General features: G+C 39.4%; 2 pseudogenes; both read left to right on the forward strand.

The window, feature by feature from the left end:
- Positions 1-5,464: 5,464 nt before the first annotated feature.
- Positions 5,465-5,797, forward strand: LOC118530977 (cAMP-regulated phosphoprotein 19 pseudogene; annotated as a pseudogene).
- Positions 5,798-16,906: 11,109 nt separating this feature from the next.
- On the forward strand, positions 16,907-17,784 carry LOC118530975 (large ribosomal subunit protein uL30-like; annotated as a pseudogene).
- Positions 17,785-20,014: the final 2,230 nt, after the last annotated feature.

The following is a 20,014-nucleotide window of genomic DNA, read 5'->3' on the forward strand; positions in this document are numbered from 1 at the left end:
TAGAGAACAGAAAACAATAGCAAAAAAAAAAAAATCAATGAAACTAAGAGTTGGTTTTTTTATCAACAAAATTGACAAACCCTTAGCTAGATTAACTAAGAAAGAAAGGCTAAAAAAAACTTAAATCAGAAATGAGAGAAGAGACATGAAAACTGATGTTACAAGAATTAAAAGGATTATCAAAGAATACTATGAAAAATTCTATGCCAACAAATTGGATAGCCTAGAAGAAATGTATAAATCCCTAAAATCACACAGCTCACAAAAAGAATGAATCATGAAGAAATAAGAAATTTGAACAGTATCTGGTCAGGAGTTAAATCAGTAACCAAAAACTTCACAGCAAAGAAAAAGCCCTTGACCAGGTAAGTTCACTGAAGAATTCTACAAACAGTTAAGAAAGAATTAACACCAATCCTCCTGAAACTCTTCCAAGAATTTGGAAAGGAGAAAAAACTTTCTAACTCATTCTATGAGGCTCATATTGCCCTATACCAAAGCCAGATAAAGGCACTACAAGAAAACTACAAAGCAATGTCCTTGATAAATACTGATGCAAAAATCTTCATTAAAAATGCTAGCAAAATGGGGCACCTGGGTGGCTCAGTCGGTTGGGCGTCTGCCTTCAGCTCAGGTCATGATCCTGGGTTCCTGGGATCAAGCCCCACATCAGGCTTCCTGCTCAGTGGGGGGGCCTGCTTCTCCCTCTCCTCCCTGATCACGCTCTCCCTTGCTATCTCTGTCTCTCTCTCTCTCTCAAATAAATAAATAAATAATATTTTTAAAAAATACTAGCAAATGAAATTCACCAGCACATTAAGAGGATTATACAATAACCAAATGGGTTTATTCCTGGAATGCAAGGATGGTTCAACATATGAAAATCAATGTAATACTCCACATTAACAGAAAGGGCAGAAAGCACATGATCATCTCAATTGATGCAGAAAAAGCATTTGACAAAATTTAACACCTTTTCATGATTAAAAAAAAACAACTCAATAAATGAAGAATAGAAAGAAACTACCTCAATATAATAAAGGCCATTTATGAAAATCCTATAGCTAACATCATAATCAATGGTGAAAGATGGAAAGCTGTTCCTCTAAGCAAAGCTTTTGCCACATCTATTGAACATACTATTGAAAATCCTAGCTAGAGCAATGAGGCAAGGGAAAAAATAAAAGGCATTCAAATTGGAAGAGAAGAAAATTATCTATGTTTAAAGATGACATGATTTTATATGTAGAAAACCCTACACTCCATCAAAAAGCAAACAAATAAACAAACCTGTTAGAACTAATAAATGAATTCAACAATTCAATTACAATAGCACTGAAAAGAATAAAATATTTAGGAATAAACCTGAGGCAAAAGACTTATACACTGAAAATTACAAAGCATTGCTGAAAAAAGTTAAAGAAGACACAAAATGGAGTGAGCATACATAGAAAGACATCCTATGTTCATGGATTGGAAGACTTAATATTGTTAAGATGTCCCTACTATCCAAAATGATCTACAGATTCAATGCAACCCCATCTAAATCCCGTGGCATTTTTTTTGCAGAAATAGAAAATTTTATCTTAAAATTCATACGGAATCTCAAGGGATCCTGAATAGCCGAAACAATTTTGAAAAAATGAAGGAAAAAGTTGGAGGAGTCCCACTTCCTGATTTCCAAATGTAGTACAAAGTTATAGTAATCAGAATAGCACGGTATTGGCATAAAGACAGACAAATAGACCTCTAAAATAGAATAGAAATCCCAGAAATATACCTTTACATATATGTTCAACAAGATCCTCAACAAGAGTGCCAAGACCACTTCATGGGGAAAGGATAATCTCTTCAACAAATGGTGTTGGAAAACTGGATATGCATATGCAAAAGAATGAACCTTTATCTTACACCATTAAAACACCCCTTTGTTTTTTTTCTCAACTACTCTCACCCACAACACTTCTGGCCAGCCACCCAATGTATTGGTTTTTCCACACCAGCCAATTCTCCAGTTCTCAGCAGATGCTGATTGATTGGTGTCCTACAACTTACCTCAGTTCTGGCACTAACTGCCTGTAGTTAGCACAGACCCCACAAGTTAAGGGCTCAGTCTCACACCTCATACACCAGTCACAACTCCAAGTTATCACCTGTGCTTCTGACTAACTGGCTGTAAATTGAAGTTTCCCATGATCCCCTTCTCAGGTTCAGTAACTGGCTAGAGCGGCTCACAGAACTCAGGGAAACACTTGCTTTTATTTACCAGTTTATTATAAAGGATACAACTCAGGAACAGCCCGTTGGAATAGATGCATAGGACTGGTATGTGGGGAGGGTTGTGGAGCTTCCATGCCCTCTCCAGGCACACTACACTTCTAGTACCTATGTCCATGTGTTCACCAAACCGGAAGCTCTCCAAACCCTTTCAGTTAGAATTTTTATGGAGGCTTTATTACATAGGCATGATTGATTAAATCATTTGTCCATGGTTGATTAAGTTAATCTCTAGCCCCTTTCCCTTCCTTGGAGGTCAAGAGATAGGGCTGACAGTTCTAATCCTCTGATCACACAGTTGATTCCCCTGGCAAACAGTACCCGTCCCATCCTTAGAGGCTTTCCAAAAATCATCTCGTTAACAGAAGCTCAGGTGTGGTTGAAAGGGGTTTTTTATAAAAAACAAAAGATGCACCATTCACCTCTATCACTCTTACCACTTAGGAAATGCCAAGGATTTTAGTAGCTTCCTGTTAGGAAAGGAGATGAAAACCAAATATATATTTATTATAAGTCACAATATTACACCACATACAAAAGTTAACTCAAAATGGATTAAAGACTTCAATGTAAGACATAAAACTATAAAATTTCTAGAAGCAGACATAGGGAAAACTTCATGGCACTGGGTTTGGCAATGATTTCTTGGATACAACAACAAAAGCACAGGCAACCAAAGCAAAAATAGACAAATGGGACCACATCAAACTTCAAACTTTGTGCATCAAAGGATTCAGATTGGCAAAATGAAAATTTCTGAGTATTTGTTTCAAAACAGTGTGAATATACTTAGAATTGCTGGACTATACGCTTTAAAGTAGATAAGAGGGAAAGGCAACCTGGATGATATTTGCAAGTGGTATATCTGATAAGGGCTTAATATCCAAAATATATAAAGAACCTATGCACCTTATGTAACTCAATACACACACACACACACACACACACACACAAAACAAATAATCCAATCAAAGTGGGCAAAGGATCTGAATGGACATTTGTCCAAAGGAGATAAAGAGATAGCCTATAGATACATGAAAAAAATGCTCAACATCAGTAATTAACAGAAAAATACAAACAAATCAAAACCACAATGAGATATCACCATACACCTGTTAGAATGGCTAGAATCAAAAAGACGGGAAATAACAGTAATTAGTGATAATGTGGAGAAAAGGAACCCTCATGCACTATTGATGGGAATGTAAATTGGTGCAGCCACTGTGAAAAACAGTATGGAGGGTCCTACAAATTTTTTAAATAGAATTACCATATGACCCAGTAATTCCATACTGGGTATTTACCAGAAGAAAATGAAAACACTAATTCAAAGAGATATATGCACCCCTATGTTTATTGCAACATTATTATAATAGCCAAAATATGGAAGCAACCCAAGTGCCCATTGATAGATGAATGGATATATACACACATCTTCTTTATCCATTAATTGGAGGAAAAAAGACAAAGAAAAATATAGGCTCTTCAATACAGAGAACAAACTGGGGGTTGCCAGAAGGGAGGTGAGTAGAGGGATGGGTGAAATAGATACAGGGATTAAGAGTACACCTATCTTGATGAACACAGAGAAATGTATAGAATTGTTGAATCATCATATTGTACACCTGAAACTAATTTATTGCTGTGTGTTATACTCAAATTAAAAAGTATTATGCTCAGATATTTGACAACTTAGATGAAATGGACCTACTCCTTGAAAGACAAAATCTACCAAAACTCACACAATGAGAAATGGATATCTGAATAGTTCTACATCTATTAAAGTAGTTGAGTTCATAAATAAACTTCAAAACAGAAAGCATCCAACTCAAATGGTTTCACGGGTGAATTCTATTAATCATTTAAGTAAGAAGTGATATCAATACTCTATAATCTATTCCAGAAAATCAAAGCAAAGAGAACACTTCCTAACTCATTCTATGAAACCAGCATGACATTAATACCAAAACTAGACAAAGATACTTTGAGGATGTAAAATTACAGATCAACATCCCTCATGAACATACATGCAAAAATACTAAAAAAAAATAGCAAGTCAAATTCAACAATGTATAGAAAGAATTATACACCATGATCAACTGGCATTTATTCCAGAATACAATACTGGTTCAGTATTTGAAAATCAATTAATGTAATCTATCACATCAACAGGCTAAAGAAGAAAAAAACATGATTGTATCAATAGATGCAGAAGAAGCATCTGACAAAATCCAACATCCATTCAAGATAAAAATTCTCAGCAAACTAGGAATGAGGGGAACTTCCTCAAACTGATAAAGAATATCTATAAAAATGCTACATAATACTCAATGGTGAGAAACTAGATGCTTTTCCCCCCAGGATAGGGGAAAAAACCATAAATGTCCCCTCTTCCCACTCCTATTCAACAACATACTGGAAGCCCTCACTGATGCAATAAGATGAAAAAGAAAAATAGAAAGTATGCAGATTGGAAAGGAAGAAATAAAATTGTCTTTGTTTACAGATGACATGATTATTTATGTAGGAAAACCTCAATTAATTAACAACAACAACAACAAAACAAATTCCTAGAACAAACTAGTGATTGTAGGAAGATTGCAGGGCATAAGCTTAATATATGAATTTTGAGTGAATTGCTTTCCTATATACCAGGAATTAAGAATTGGGATTTATTTTAATTGAGGTATAATTGACATATAACATTATATTCATTTCAGGTGTAATATAATAATCCAATATTTGTATACATTACAAAATGATCACCACAATAAGTCTAGTTAACATCCATTACCACACAGAGTTACAAATTTTTTTTCTTGTGATGAGAATTTTTAAGATCTACTCTATTAGCAATTTTCAAATATACAATGCAGTATTATTAACTATAGTCACCATGCTGTACATTACACCCCCATGACTTATTTTATAAGAGGAAGTTGGTATCTTTTGGCCACCTTCACCCATTTCACTCATGCCACACCATCCACTTCTGGCAACCCCCAGTCTGTTCTCTGCATCTAGTAGTTTGCTTTTAGGTTTTGTTTCTTTTTTTTTGCTTTGTTTTAGATTTCACATACAAGTGAGATCATAGAATATTTGTCTTTATCGGCCTGACCTATTTAATAAAGACTTCAAGATCCATCCATGTTGGCAGAGCCGGAGAAGTAGGGTAAGAAGGAGCCGTATGTCCACAGAAGTCCCTGAGGCAGCCTCCGTGGAGAAGCAGAAGGAAACAGAAGATGAAGTGACTAGTCCAGAGAAAGCTGAAGAAGCAAAATTAAAAGCAAAATCCCCATCTGGGCAAAAGCCTGGAGGTTCAGATTTCTTAAGAAGACAATTGCAGAACAGGCAAAACTATTTTGATTCCGGGAATTACAACTAGGCTAAAGCAAAAATGAACAAGCAACTTTCTACTGCAGCTCTGGATAAGACAGAGGTCACTGGTGACCACATTCCTGCTCCATAGGACCTTCCTCAACAGAAACTGTCCCTTGTTGCTAGCAAGCTGGCTGGCTGATTAAAAGAGCTAAACTGGAGGGAGGGGGGTGGGAGGATGGGTTAGCCTGGTGATGGGTGTTAAAGAGGGCACGCTCTGCATGGAGCACTGGGTGTTATACACAAACAATGAATCATGGAACACTACATCAAAAACTAATGATGTAATGTATGGTGATTAACATAACAATAAAAATTTAAAAAAAATAGAAGAGCTAAACTGGAAAGGAAGAAGGAAGGAAGAAAGAAAGAAAGAAAAGAAGGAAGAAAGAGGAAGAGAGAAAGAGAGAGAGGAAGAGAGAGAGAGAAAGAAGGGAGGGAGAAAGAGAATGGAGGGAAGAGGGAGGGAGGGAGGGAGAGGGGAAGAGAGGAAGGAAGAGAGTGAGGAAGAAGGAAGGAAGGGAGAAAGAAAGAGAAAGGAAGAAAGAAAGAAAGAAAAAAGAAAGATCTATCCATGTTGTTGCAAATGGCAAGCTTTCATTCTTTTTCATGGTTACATAATATTCCATTATATATGTATATATGGTTTCCTTTTGTAGTCACTGACTGTGATCCCAAGGATTTCTGACCTTTGAGCAGACCTACTTATTCTAACTAAAAGTCAAGTAAACTTTTCTAGGTGCAGAAAACAGAGATCTGACCCAGATAATCTTGAAGTTTCTTTCAAATTCTATTATTCCCTGATTGCCTCCAAATGGTATTGGAAACATTTCTTAGCTTTTATGGTTCCCATGCATTATCTCATTAAATCTCTGCAAAGTTTCAGGTGTGTGCTTTAAACACCTTTCTGCGTGATTTTAGATAAACTGCTCCTGAAATTATAACCCTTTTATGATATGATTGTTTAGTGTTCAATTTTTGTATTATAAAACTACGGAATATCTTAAAATATGTTTTCTGATAGATCTAGGGCAGCAAATCCCTTCTGGATATTTTCCTCTGAAATTACATTGAAAGAAATAAACAGCTGTCAGGAGTATGAAGCCCAAACCATTAGATTGCTGAGTCAGTGCTCTGGAAGTTACAATATGTCCTAGAATGCAAGTCACATGCCCTGACATTCAAGTCCTCATTTTCTTTTTTGAGGGTCAACATAAATTAGTAGTGGTAGGTTGAAAAGAGGACAGGAGAATTACTGGCAAATCCAAATGCATGTACAAGTGGCAACCAACATTCTAATTGTGCAGGCCGAGTCAAACATACAGATGATATTCAAAATATGATTACTACCTAATTTGTGATGGAAAACCTGTTCTTTAGGAAATGGTTCTCTTTGTCCATTATAGGTGCTAAATTATATATTTCTTTGTTGCTTGGTCTTGTTTTCTCCTGCAAGACCCTATAAAGCATTTGTAATGAAACACGGTATTCTACAAATATAAAACCAATGCATTTTATCCTTGAGCCATATTCCATTCGAACTTCTCACACCTTGAAGGAGAGTCAAAAGACTTATTGCCAGGTATGTGCCCTCTTTGGCAAGATACTAGGCTTGAAATCCAGGCTTTGTGGATTTGGTTGATTTTTTTTTTTTTTGCCTGCCATTCAAATGGCCTACACCTGACTTGCAGGTTAAACCATTTCCCAAAGTGAAGAGAGAAGAGAGTCTTACCATCTGTCTCTGCTGAGCATTGGGACTTTGTTCAGTCTGGCAGAAAAAGGCTCTCAGAGAGGAGATGCAAAAGAAAGCCTACCTCCTTCCCTCTGAAGGAGGATGATAGAAGAAGAGCAAGAAGGATCTGGCCAAATGGTCAACCTGATGTAGGTGCTGAGCCTACTTCACGAAGTTCCAGCAGGAAGGGATGCAGAATGCGTGGGCTCTGCAGGGAGCAGCCGAGTGGGGTCCTTTGAACCAACATGAGATGGTCCAGCCTACTTAGGAGTACTGAGCAGAGTGGTCAGCCAGGGAGTTTTCCAATCCCAGCCCTGAGCTGAGATCCACAGGGCTGGCCCTGAGTCAGTGGTGGTGGGATGAGGCCAGGCTGCAGAGGGCACAAAGGGGTTGCATGGAGGGCACTATGGGCTCTTAGATGGAGGAGAAGTGAGATGGAGGAGAAGCAGGGCCTCGGGGACTATGCCCCATGGGAATGGCTCTTGAGGTTGCAGGTCCCACCACAAATCTACCAGCTCAGGCCTCAGCTCAGAAGCCAGCAGGGAGCCCAGCAATCAGACAGCCAATCAGGTATCACCAGGACCTAGCGGAAGACCATAGCAGATGAGAATACCTGGTCAGAAGTAAACTGGAAGGCTGAGCAGTACCCACAGGATGGTTAAAAGTATTGTGTGCATCTAAGGTTTACACTCGATGGGCCTTTTAGTTGGGTTCTGTTGGTTTGTTTGCTTTGTTTCCCTGCGAGAAATGGGAGGTATTGAAAGGAGGCAAGAAATTATGTAAACAAAATAAGAAATGACATGTTCTCTGCACTTCCAAACTGTGGCCTGTATCATTGCAGGTAGCTTACAGGTTGACAGGAAGGACACACACGTGCACGCATTCACACGCACGCACGCACGCACGCACGCACAAACCTGCTGTAACCCATGTACAGAACTTAACAGAAGTGAACCACGAAGCAGAGCAAAGCGGACACAGCCTTCTATGCAGGCCTTTCTCCTGCCCCAAAGTTCCTTCCAGGGCTCAGAGCTGCCGGTGAAAGCTTGTCCTGTAAAGGAAATCCTGTCAAATTCTTGTTAAGGCTCATGCAGTGGGGTTCACAGCACCATTTCAGAAGAACGTCCACGGGCAGTTTTAAGAGAGCATTCACCAACATGGAGAGCTCCTAGTTCTTGAAGCCAAGTTGGCCTCAATGCAGCCGGTTCTCATCCCGGGCCGGTGCCCAGGGCCCTGAAAATCAGCCAGCTTTCCAGCACTCCAGGGAGCCTGCGTTAGGGAATTATTTTTCTAAATAGGCTCCGCACCAGGGTGGAGCCCAGTGCAGGGTTTGAACTCACCACCCTGAGATCAAGACCTGAGCTGAGATCAAGAGTTGGACACAACCAAATGAGCCACCCAGGTGCCCCATAAGAATTGTTGTTGTTGTTGTTGTTGTTGTTGTTATTGTTGTTTAATAACACTTGAAAGACTGAACATTTTCATGTGTACAGATGATTAGGGGTGTTATGTACACATTATTTTACTTAAGTAATTAATTTTTTATCGGGTCAACGTTTACTGATCTCAGAGTTCTTAGAATGCAGTTATCAGTGACAGAGTATCTCCTTCAGGTCATTGCAGTGTGGTCACGGAGGACTTGGTGTCTTGGCACAGAAACTGCTCCCCTGGGGTGCAAGACACATTTCCCATCTATCTAGCAATACCCAAGACCAAGCCAGGATGAAGAAAGCTTTTCCCAGACGGAATCAGACTGACCCTTCCAAATCCTTTCAGAAGTTGCCCATCTCTTGAACTTTATATGGAAGCTCAAAAAGCTATACAATTTTTTCCTTATACTGTATTGAATATGTTTATCACAGTATCTATTATTTCATCTTTTTTTTAGTCTCTGAAATAACAGTTGTGAAGTCCTCCTTTCTACCATGTTAAGTTGATTTGGGTTTTCCTTCTTTTCTTTCTGAACACTGCCCTAGGTCACTTCTTTATTTCCCTATTTTATTTCTCCTATCTGTATTTTTTTGTTGTTTTTTTTGCCATAACTAAGTTACCACAAGAATTTCTAATGCACTCATGGTAATGTTCAACTGTATCTGTTGGGATCAGAGGTCAGAATCTGTTTTGAACCTTAGAAAAGGTTTTCATGGCCAACAAATCTAGGACTGTGGGACTCTCCCTTTTGCGGAAGAATTTGGTGGGAATTTGATAGACCCGGAAGCATTGGAGGCATTTGTGTTTGGAGTTAGGCACAATGGTCATGGCGCCATGTTTGGAGGAAGGTGAGCTCCATCAGCAGCAGAGTGTCATCACCTCAAGGGGGACCCTGGAAGTTCCTTTTTCTGATTTTTCACACAGAATGTTGATGAATCCAGACTCTGTAGGACCTTCTGAAGTCCTTCCTGTTGGGTTCATTCTCTGTTGTGAGAATGGCCATGACTTTATCAAGCTATGGTACTGCATGTGAAACACTAGACAGAAAGGCCTCACTTCCCACTGGAAAATCCTAAAGGCAGCCAAAACTCTAAAAACATGAGCTAAGGCACATGGGCAGGGTGTACTGTTCCAGGCTCTGAGTTTAAAAATATGTTCAAAGAACTAATTGGCTGAGGTTTCGGGTAATGGGTACAGCATTTGTCTCCACTAGTGGTCAGATATCTTAATGGGGGCTCTCTTGGCATTTTGGTTGGGATAATTCTTTGTTCAGAACTCTCTTACAGGGGCGCCTGGGTGGCTCAGTTGGTTAAGCGACTGCCTTCGGCTCAGGTCATGATCCTGGAGTCCCTGGATCGAGTCCCGCATCGGGCTCCCTGCTCGGCAGGGAGTCTGCTTCTCCCTCTGACCCTAACCCCTCTCATGTGCTCTCTCTCATTCTCTCTCTCTCAAATAAATAAATAAAATCTTTAAAAAAAAAAAAAAGAACTCTCTTACATTTTATCAGATGATGAGAGTCTTGGGCCTCCAAGCACTAAATCACAGTAGCGTTTCTATGTTTTCATAGCAACCAATAACACCCTCTATACTTTTCTGAACGCCCTCTTGGAAATCATCCTTCTTCCAGCTGAAATCCACTAGCTCTAGCCTAAGACATATGAATGAATGATTTCAGAGCACTTTGTTAAAGTTAGAATTTCATGTTTGTAATCGATTCTTTAGATCAAAAGTTAGATTTTTAAACTTTCAATCCATTAGTAGAAATACTAGATCCAGCTGGAATCATGCTTGTCTCCCCTAGTTGACCCTAAGTTTTTTAGAGTCTTTCTACATGAAGTGTGATCCTCAGACCAACAGCATGAGCATCACCTAGAAACTTGTTAGGAATGTACAATCTACGGAATCAAAGACTATATTTTGACAGGCTCCTCACTTAATCTATACATACATTAAAGTTTGAGACACAGTGCTTTAGAGAATACCCCGGACAGTCTTGTGATAGCTTCTTGTAGTTAGACTCTCTCCCCCTAGTGGCACAACTGATTAGCATCCCAACCCGCAATGATACAAACCCTTCCTATTTGCACTTCCCCATTGTGGTGAACGTAGAAACTTCTCTACCAAAGAACCATCATGCTCCTCCCCAACCTGGGTTCCCACAACATCAACTGAGGTGTCTGGTAATTATGAGAAAGCCAAAATATCAGGTGATCTCAGTTATTCCTCTCAGTCTGTGATCATATAATAGAGTTTGTCACCAGGCCTGGAGTTATGCTAGGTCAGCCTACATTTTAAGATAAAATCTGGAATTAGGACATACACTGCCTGGTGTTGTCTATCTTTCCCATTTGATGCTGTTGTTATTTTATTTTTAACCTGACTTTTTCCTAAAGAAAATCCTACTATCAGATTCACCCATTCCTATTTTCTGTCATCTGCAGCAACAAAAATCCAAAAGGCCCCAAGACCATAAACATCCAAGGGAACAAATGAATGGGGGATTGTCTTTCTGTGTGACCAGCAGGGACTCGCATAAAGGGCCACTTGTGCCCGTCTCATTTACAGTCAGCTGACTCTCTGGACACTCTGAGCATCAGTAGCCCTGGCACTTGCCTGCTCCTGTCTGCAACTGGTTCAACAGTGAACTTAGACCAATTAAATTTCCAAAGATACCCTGAGAACATGTCTGCCTGGGCCCAAGTGCACATCACTTCTTTGTTGCTTGTGTCAACTGAGCTCACACTTGCCCAGAAGTTAGCAAACATTTTGCAAGTTGTCAACAAAGAAAAGGATGGGGAATCCCAGCAAATTCAATGTGAGATTATCCTTTTTCCTTTCTGTGTAAAATCTGCTAGATTTTAGGGTCCTACCCAAGGAGGTTTTTAGGCATATTTGGGTGTATTATGGGTTTTATTTTGAACGGGCATTTTTAAAATTATGGTAAAATACATAAAACAAAACTTACCATTTTAACTATTTTAAAGTATACAAGTCAGAGGCATTTAGTATATTCACGTTGTTGTACAACCATCACCACTGTTTTCAGAATCAATTTTTAGAAAGATTTCTGTAATTCTGACCATCTTCTATCCTCTGTTATGTATTTAGGAAAATTATGTTTTCTCACTTTTTTATGTTCAACCAGGACACATTTGGTTTATCCAATTTTAAAGATCTTCTTGGGGCGCCTGGGTGGCTCAGTCGTTAAGCGTCTGCCTTTGGCTCAGGTCATGGTCCCAGGGTCCTGGGATTGAGCCCCGCATCGGGCTCCCTGCTCCGTGGGAAGCCTGCTCCCCCTGCTTGTGTTCCCTCTCTTGCTGTCTCTCCCTCTGTCAAATAAATAAATAAAATCTTAAAAAAAAGAAAAAGATCTTCTCACATCACTTATGCACTAATGATGAAAGGTGAATGTAGAGAAATATCTGGAACTATCTTCAAACTAATTGTATATAGAGGACTATTTTTGATTCTCTAATAGTTCCCATTATATCTTTATTATTACTTATGCACACTGTTTTTTTCCCCTCTATATATAGCCTTTTCACTAAGCCTAAACAAATCTAAGCAAGTACAATACAAATAGAAGAGGAAAGTCATTAATTATATATGTGTTAGTCTTCATAAATTCAAAGCATCTGTCCCGCTTTAATGCTTTAAAAACCATTATACAACAATGAATATTTTTAAAGTCCTTTACTGTGTGGTGAAATAAATACTTTGCTCCTTTCATATATCCCCAAATATATTTCTATTTATAAAATAAACAGACACACACATTTGAAAGCTTTCTGATTTTATTAGGGGGCTGGTACTCAGAGGCAAAAAAAACCCCAAAATATTGGCACCAAAAGAAAACCGCTGTCAGGAAAATTTGGGGTTGTTGTCTTAATAAGATAAGACATGACTAAGGCATATCAGACATGACCCCTTGTTGTGGGTCAAGAAGGCTGTGATTAAGTTCTTGTTCTACTTGTTGGTTGTAGTTTTTCATTATTCTTATCTTTTTATAGCCACCTGCCCTGACTAGTAAAAGCTTCATCCTAATTTTGGGTCTGAGGCACCTTCTTACTTAAGCACCATCCACAGAGAGAAATGATTCTCCAGCCAGTCATACATGCTCCGTATTTTTCATTTTGGCACACAAGGCTTCAAACCAATTTGTTGTATCTGGGCTGTTTTTTTTATCAGTTATAACAACAAACTTTGCCTTCAGCTTTTCTTAGAATTTGTGTATTACTACTCAGCTGCTTGCTGAGTAGTAATACCGGCTATAGAAGATGCTACATTTAGATAATTATTTTGGTAAACAGCAAATAAGTTATGAAAGAGTTGTGACAAGACAAATTTCAAGCACTGGATATCCCTAAGATCAAACTGAATAGTTAAGCCAGGCAAAGGTTTAATCCACTTTCAGTAAACGGTTTGTTTACTTCCATTGTCAGATATTTTAAAATTTTCTATAATCTCTTACATGCTCTTCTTAAACATATCATACTGAGCAAAATTCATTCTATGAGTTACATGTTATACACATAAACACATGTTTCTGGAAATCACGATTTGGGATAGACAAGTAAAGACATTGGTGGATGTTAAGTTTGGGTCAAGAAGTCTATCTTAAAATGTCTAAATTTAAAATCTTAAAATATCTAAATCTGGATATGGTCAGGGGGTAGGGGGTAGGTTTCCTGTGAGTAGCTCCAGGGGGCAGATAACTGACCATGGGATGAGTCCAGAAAGGCAACTTCACCTTCGCAAATGGAAAACTTCTCTAGAATTTAGAGCCATTCAACAAGGGAACAGGTCGCCTTCTGAGGTGGTTTGTCTCTCGAAATGTTCGAACAAGTACATAGAGGATTATTGTAAAAGCAGTCCGTGTTGGCTGCTTAACGTCTTACCTCCCTTCTGACCTCACTTGGCTTAATGAGCCAGATTGCTAAGGGTAACTTGAACATCAGGTTTATTGTTGGATTATGAAATACAGTGGCCTCAGAGAGTATGTGGATTCATGATCGTTTTGCTTCTATCTGTGAGGTAGGTTGTTTCCAAAGATGTTCACACCAATCCATCCCATCCTGTATGCCCTTCTGCTTTGCGACTTTGCCAACAAAGAAATAAAGTCTCTTTCCTCTTTCCTTGAATCTGGACTGGCCCTGTGACTTTCTCTGACCAATAAAATGCAGTGCAAATGATAACTGTGATTTCTTGGTCTTATGACACCTTGCAGTTTCTGTTTCTGCCCTCTTGGATGCCAACTGCTATGTAGACAAGTCCAGGCTACCCTGTTGGAGAGGCCACCTGGAAAGAGATGGGCCTGGATGATAAGAGGTCAAACAGAGGAGAACCAAGGTGCCCAAGCTGACAGCCAGCACCAACTGGCAGACAGCATGGATTTTCCAAACTTATCTGCTCCACCTGACCCCACCAAAGCTGAGATGAACTGTTCCCACAAACCCTTGCCCAGATTCCTGACTCAAAGAATTGTGAGCAATAAAATGGACATTGATTTAAGCTACTAAATGCTAGGCTGGTTTATTACACAGCAATAACAACAGATACCCGAAACAGAATTGGTATCTGGAAGTGGGTTGCTGCTATAACAAAAACCTAAAACCCCTGTCATTGGTTTTGATACTGGGTGGCAAGAGAAAGTTCGTTGAGGAAGCTGTCTGATCAACCTGGAATAACAGTGAGAAAATTGCCCTTGGAGGCTCATAAAAAAGAGTAAGCTATGTTACAGAGTGGTAGAATTTTTTGGCCACACTATCACCTGTGGGATCATGGAAGCTAGGAGATGCAGCTAATGAACTCACTGATTTGAGCAAATGAGGGTGTCACCTGTCCGGTTGATGTACAACTGCCCCAGCTCCAGAACTGTTTGGTTTCATCACTCTTTCTCACCTCTTAGGCCTCCAGTCAATGGCTCTGAATTTGCTGATGTGGATAAGGAGATTTCCAGGCAAAATACTGAAAATACAATTGGCTTCTCTTAGCCACATTGATAAAATACAGGAAGAGAGAGATTAACTAAACAAGGAACTGTTTCGTTTTTAGGCAGGATAAAGAAGAAATATAGAAAACCGAGGACAGACATTCAGGCCAGCAAAACATTATCAAAGTAAGAAATGACCTCAGATAAAGATTAAATCAAGGGTTTGGCTAAAAATCCCTGGTTAAAACCTTATAAGACTAAAGGCAGCATCTAGTAGACCCTCCCATCTAGACACTTTCTAAGAATATTAAGGGCATATTTTCCCACAACAGCCTTGCCTGTGGCCCAAAGAGAAGCCCATTTTAGAAAAAAAATATGGATATAGTTTTTTTGTTGTTATTTGTTTGTTTGTTTTTACTATGGTGTGATACCCAGTAACATTCATAGGGAACCCAGAACATTTTTAAGATAAATACTTACTAAAGTACCATAAGCTTTAACGAAAAGGCATAGAGACAGTTCAAAATGAATAGAGCTCTCTAGGCCCCCATTGTTTTATGGGCGGGAAGCAGGTTGAGAGAACATCTTCTAATGAAAAGAAAAAACAAAAGTGTAGAGCCAAGATCACAGAGGATAAATTCAAGAGCTTCAAACAAATAATGACCAGGGAAACATTTGTTGCCCCCTGTACATATGTGCCTGGCTGGACTTCAGAATTGCAAAGGACAAGTGATTGCTATATGCTTCCTGTTCTTTTCCTTAGCTTGTATCACTCAGCTGACAGGAGATCCTATTAACATTGCCTGGACTTCAGAATTGCAAAAGACAAGTGACCACTATATGCTGCCTATTCTTTTCCTTAGTTTGTATCACTCAGATGACAGGAGATCCTAATAACATTGCCTGAGCCCCTTGCTGAGGGTGAGTGAAGACACACATTCTTCTCAATGTCTTTGAGGAGCACAAAGCCACCCAATTCCTATTTGTGCATATCATCTTTCACAGCTGAGCTGGTTCGATAGAAGGATCATCTCACTATCCCACACATGCTGTCCCCGTTACACCTTGCATCACATAAAACAGATTTCCTTTCCTCAAAAGCATTGTTCACACAAAGCATGTGTATATAAAGCAGATTATAACAAAGATCTGAATTACCAGGGAGAGTGGAGTCATCTCGAATCTCCAATTTTTTTCCTTAAAAAGTTCCTTGAATATATTTACCAGCTCAGGCTCCAGCCTTCTGCCAAATTACTTAGCCCTCTCTCCCCTCTTTCTTCTTCTCTGTCCTCCACCCCCAAATCTCTGGCCCTTCCTCTGAAGAACTAAGTGCTGGGACTCCATTGGAATATCCAAAGGCTCTGCCAAACTGGAATTTCTCGAACCTTCTCTCTCTTCCACCAGCGTATGTTAGGAGAAAGAAGCCATAGAGAGATTTTTTTTCTTCGCTGATACGAATTACTCTGCCTTCCTCAGAAAGCAGAGGTAGTTATGGTTAATTTGGGCTCTATATTTTCCCTTTTTCATTATTTTTAGATAGCACTAAGTTAAAACAACAGTCTAGATAAGAGTTTACATAATTATATTTAAGGCTAAAGTAGAAATCACTAAGACAGTAAGATGCTGAGGATATGCTTTATTCCACACGAAATTTAGTACTATTTTAAGCTTTTTAAGATTATGATTATAAAGAAAATAATATAATCTCACATTAAGATAAATATCTGCTATGAAAGACAAAAATAGGGTGGGATGGAGGAAGAGGCTGAGATTCTCCAAGGTTGCCACCCACAAGCATCAGATAATTGCTTCACTCTGGCCATTGATTTCAGTAGCTCAAAAGCTAAATAAATACCAAAGTGAAACTTTTTTTAAACCATTGGCTGGCATGCTTGTTTTAATTGTACAATTTTAATTACAATATTTAAAGCTAGTTACAGCTGTATAATTTAGTCATATTTATTATTTTAACATATTTATATATATGTATATAAAAAACATTGTGTCATATAGGTAAAGCTGTTGAAATATTGCCAAAATGGTTCTTGGTATTTCAAAAACTAAGCACAAACTATATGGGAGAGGTTTAATAGATTGAACTACAAGAAAATATAAAACTCCTACTCATTGAAATGCACGCTTAGAGCTTTGGAAACATGGCGGAGCAAGAGCAAAGAAAAAAGATCCCTTTGGTTCCAGAAAATCTCCTGAAAAAGAGGAAGGCTTATCAGGCCCTTAAAGCCACTCAAGCAAAGCAGGTACTTTCAGACAAGAAGGAGCAGAAGAACATAAAAGAGCTCAAGTTTAAGCGACTGGAATGGTTCCCACGATTCCTGGCGGTAGCAACGTGACAGGGTGTGCCTCAGACATCTAGAAGTGAAACATCATGGCTTAGAAGTGCCAGATAAACATTCCTTGGCCTTTGTTGTTCACATCCAAAGGATTAATGGGTGCAGAGGACCCCTGCAAGGCTTCGCCTGAAGATTTTCAGTGGTGTCTTTGTCAGAGTGATCCCCCCAGACCATAAAAATGCCGCGTATATAAAAATGAACCTTATGTGACCTGGGGATTTCCAAATTTGAAGTCTGTCCGGGAACTCATCTGGAAACGTGGACAAGCCAAAGTCAAGAATAAAACCATCCTGGGGCATGTGGGTGGATCAGTGGGTTAAGCTTCTGACTCTTGATCTCAGCTCTGGTCTTGATCTCAGGGTCCTGAGTTCAAGCCCCCTATTGGGCTCCACGATGAGCATGGAGGTACTTACAAAAAAAAGAAGAAGAAAGCCATCCCTTTGACTGACAACACAGTGATTGAGAAGCACCTGGGGAAGGATGGTGTTATTTGCTCGGAAGACCTCATTCATGAAATTGCCTTTCCGGGGAAGAATTTCCAGACGATCTCTGAGTTCTTATGTCCTTTCCATTTTTCAGGGGCCCCTCCTGCTGCCAAGAATAGGGTGGGCTTCCTCAAGGAGGTGGGCTTACCTGTTTATTGAGGTGAATGCATCCATCAGCTCATTTGGCAGCTGAATTAAATCTAGGATATCTGAAAGCACAGTGCATTGGAAGTATGTGTTTTGTCTTTTGTTATCAGTCCCCTCCGAGAAGATTATTTTCTACTCTATCTTCAGAAACTAGAGGGAGGGGTCAGGGAAAAGATGATGAGATTCCTGAGGCACTTATCACAGTCCAGTTCCAAGGAAAAGTTCCAGTCCTTTTTCTGTGTTGGCTGCTGCTGCCACCTGTCAAGTCAGCAAAGGACTCGTGCCACGGCAGAGGGAGTCCTGCTGTGCCACGTCTTCTATCCTGGGGTTTCATGTTGGTGAGCGAATACCCGAGCATGAATACAAGACAGCAGTGGACCAAGCTCAGGGACATATTTGAACCTGGGGGTTCCTGGGGCCTTATTCTGGAGGAACCTGAAATATAATTACAAAGAGGAGCACAAAAACAGTGGGGGGAAAACACAAACTTAAAAAAAAAAAAGAAAAATCAGTGTAAACTAGGAGAAAGCCTTCACAACACATATAAACCTCAAGGGACTAATTCAGACTATATGTATATCAATAAGAAAAAACTAACAAAATAGAAAAATTATAAGAGACAAATGGGCTATTCACAAAAGAGAAAACAGGAAAGGCTCAATTCTGCTAATAATCAGGAAAATGCAAGTTAAAACTACAAGTGCTTACAGAAGCCAGGTAAGCGGGCGCCTGGGTGGCTCAGTCGTTAAGCGTCTGCCTTCGGCTCAGGTCATGATCCCAGGGTCCTGGGATCGAGTCCCACATTGGGCTCCCTGCTCAGTGCAGAGCCTGCTTCTCCCTCTCCCACTCCCCCTGCTTGTGTTCCCTCTCTCGCTGTCTCTCTCCCTCTGTTGAAAAATAAATAAAATCTTTAAAAAAAAAAAAAAGAAGAAGCCAGGTAAGTAATGTTAGGGCATAAAGCAAGCCAAGTGTTTTTTTTTTTCTTTCTTTTTTTTTTTTAAGATTTTATTTATTTATTTGAGAGAGAGCGCACAAACAGGGGGAAGGGGCAGAGGGAGACGGAGAAGCAGACTCCCAGCCAAGCAGGGAACCCAATGTGGGACTCGGTCTCAGGACCCCAGGATCATGACAGGGCCAGAGGCAGACGCCTAACTGACTGAGCCACCCAGGCGTCCCATAAGTGTTTCAAAATAAGAAGTGATGCTAACTGGCAATTTGGAGCATGCAGGTTTTAACTAAGAACAACTTCTACCCAGCTCCGGTAGTTGACATGAGGGAGTGATTTTTGTTTGTTCAAAAGGTACCAGATTTTTATATGAAATTTCAAAATTTTAAAAAATACTGTACAGACCAGACAAAGATGTTTGTGATGCAATACAGCCCTCAGAGCATGAATTTGCAAGCTTTAATCTAAAACCATATTGGAAGAAAATATGTTCTCTCTATTAGCAAGGCTCTAAACTTATTCCTAAAGACAGTGGGCCCCCAATGATCATGTTGCAAGGCTTTTGGTAATTTCCCTTTCCTACAAGGTTGTGGGTACCACAAGATCACTTTGATGACTGTTTGGTATCCAACAACAAGCATCCCTTGTTAATTCTATTAGTATTTCTTCACTGGGTAATTTGTCTCATTAACAGTTCATCACAACTATGCTATTTTCTACATTGACCATTTTTACATGTTTTTCTTACCAGCATTGTGTTGTAATACAACCCTAATTCTCAGAGTAGATCAACGGCTCAGAGCCGTTCATGAAAGCTTAAAAGCAGTATTCAAAAAGAAAAAAATATATACCTTAAAAAATGTAAGAATGGATGAAGAAGATGTGGTAGAGATATACAATGGAATATTACTCAGCCATAAAAAAGAATGAAATTTTTCTATTTGCAACGTGAGTGGAGCTAGAGAGTATTATGCTAAGTGAAATAAGTCAGTCAGAGAAATACAAATACCGTATGATCTCGTTTATATATGGAATTTAAGAAACAGAACAAATGAGCATGGGGGAGAGAGAGTCAAACCAAGAAACAGACTCTTACTTAACTGTAGAGAATAAACTGATGGTTATCAGAGGGGTGGTGGGGTGGGGGTTGGGTTAAATGGGTGATGGGGATTAAGGAGGGCACTGGTTGTGATGAGCACCAGGTGTTGTATGGAAGTGTTGAATTACTAAATTATATACCTGAAACCAATATTACACTGTATATTAACTAACAAGAATTTAAATAAAAACTTAAAAAAAATGTAAGGTTAAATTGTGAATAGGACTCCAGTATAA

This window comes from Halichoerus grypus, chromosome 8 (assembly GCF_964656455.1).
Source record: "Halichoerus grypus chromosome 8, mHalGry1.hap1.1, whole genome shotgun sequence".
Classification (NCBI taxonomy): Eukaryota; Metazoa; Chordata; class Mammalia; order Carnivora; family Phocidae; genus Halichoerus; species Halichoerus grypus.